The sequence below is a fragment of the Chinchilla lanigera genome, unplaced genomic scaffold (genome assembly GCF_000276665.1).
Source record: "Chinchilla lanigera isolate Chin_1 unplaced genomic scaffold, ChiLan1.0 scaffold00058, whole genome shotgun sequence".
NCBI classification, from domain to species: Eukaryota; Metazoa; Chordata; class Mammalia; order Rodentia; family Chinchillidae; genus Chinchilla; species Chinchilla lanigera.
The window spans coordinates 3,006,862-3,009,083 of NW_004955459.1; positions in this window are offsets into that span (position 1 = coordinate 3,006,862).

Sequence of the window (2,222 nt, forward strand, 5' to 3'; positions counted from 1 at the left end):
CTTGAGCTCAGGAGTTAAAGGCCAGCAACATAGGGAAACCTCTATAAATACCTGTCCCCTCAAGGTCCAGAGTTCATATATTGTAACCCCAGGGAAAGGTTATTGGAATTCTTGCAAGTGAATTCCAATCCACCACTTCCAATGCAACCCAAAGTGAAAAAAAGAGACACATATCCGCCATTGTGGTGAACCAAGGAGTCCTAAGTCCAAACAGAATGTAGCAGAAAATGCCCCCTCAGCCAGTATACTTCAGTTTGTTAGTTGCCCAGGTAACAGTTCCTGTTACGGATCCTGTTACTTCTGTTTCTTAGAAACAGCTGGTCACTGGAATGCATAGCTGGTCACTAGGGTACATATTGTAAGAGCCAATCAATAACTGCCAAATACTCTACTTCTGTACTTCCTGCTTGCTTATCCCATATAAGCCCCAAGCTATCAAGGATCAGGGCCTAACATTTTTATAAGGATTCATGCCTTGTCAATACCCATCCACATAAACAAATCTGCCTCCAAATCCTGGGTGATGTTTCAGGTTTTGGTATTTCTGTTTGCTGTAGCAGGAACAAAGGCCACAGCCCAGGGCCAAACCCGAGTTTTAATAATTTGTGAAGAGGGGAGTGGCTTGCAGTTGAGTGCCTGTGAGAATGGCAGGAACTATGTGTATTGTGTGAGCTGGGCTAGGGTAGGTGGAACAATGGCACATCTGCAATATGCAGGAGAGGTATGCAGAAAGAGCACCCATCCCAGTAACATGTAAGACCTAAATCTGGAGGAATCTGTATAACACAGTTTGAGAATGTATGTATCTTGTGTTTTGGGTCAGCTGCCTCAGCTCTGATGGGGTCTTTATCTGCTCTGGGACATCACTGCTTCTTTTTCAAAGCTCTATCCCAGCAGACAGTGCCCTGTCTCTCTGCCTAGCTTAGTAGGAGGAAGCCTTAGATGGGCTGTGCAAAAAGGCTACACACCAGTGCCTCATCTAGATCCATTTGCATTGCTAATAGCCAACAGAGGAGGTAGAGCACCTCCCTAGCCAGTTCCGTGCATAAGAGTAAATGGGAGTGGCAAAGGTGAATTAAAATGGAGGCAAGCTCCCGGCATCGTGCTCTGGGGGCCCTCAGGCTGACCTGACCACTGCCCAGGCAATTGAGAACTATCTTGGCACAGAAAATCAATGACACAATTGGCCCACCATGCACCGACTGCAGTTGCCCACCCGCGGATGTGTGTGAATCATTCTAACATGGAAAACCCCTGGGAATGCATGCCACACAATGGGTTGCTCTTGCCCCTGCCGTAGAGACCCAGAAAGGTCCAGAGTCAGCGGAGGAGCAGCTGCTGAACAAGGACTTGGAGAACATGAGAATACAGACTAAGCCCGAAGAGTCAGAGGTCTAGTGGACCGGTGTCACAAGAGCCATTCGGAAGCTATAAACCAGGAGGACCTTGTGCAATACCTGGGGAGACCACCTGGAAGCCATTCTTCCCCTGACAGTACAGGCTGTGGTGGAGAAGCACATGGAGCTCCGGAGAGGTCTGCACCAAGATTCCTGTTGCCTGTGCTGATGGTTGGGGAGAGGACACTAAGTGGTTGTGGGGTCCCAGTGCAATGGCAGGCTGGAGAGAAAAAGCTACAAAAAATGGTTTTCACCCCAGATGACTCACTTGAGATGTTAGTAAGAATTGCCTCCTCAGTACTCTATAGCTGTGATGAGGAGGAGGCCAAGGAGAGGAAACAAAGAGACTGAGAAAAAGCAGCTGCTTTTGCTGCAACACTAGGAGAAACAGACCCTAAGTCTGATTCTCGGGGCCCCAAGAAGAACTCGATGACTGCATTCATCTGCTACTGCTGTTAAAAGCCAGGCCACCTCAAGAGGAACTGCCCTAAGAGGCCCCATGGGCCATGCCCTGAATGCAAAGGAGACCACTGGAGATTGGTCTGCTCTCTGAAGTGGAGGCCCCAGAGCTCAGACCCATCCTACCAGCTGGTCCAATAGGAATGAGGGAGCCTGGGGCATACTCTGCCTTTTCCCTCTGTCCAGACTGTCATCTCCATGGAGGAGCCCTGGGTAATCATGACTATGGAGGAACAAGAAAACAGCCTGTTGCTAAACACAGGTGCAAGTCTCTCGGTCCTTCTTTTCAAACCTGGCCTTTCTTCCAGCCATCACACCTCAATGAAACGCTATTTTTGACAACGCTTAGGCTGTAACTACTTGTGA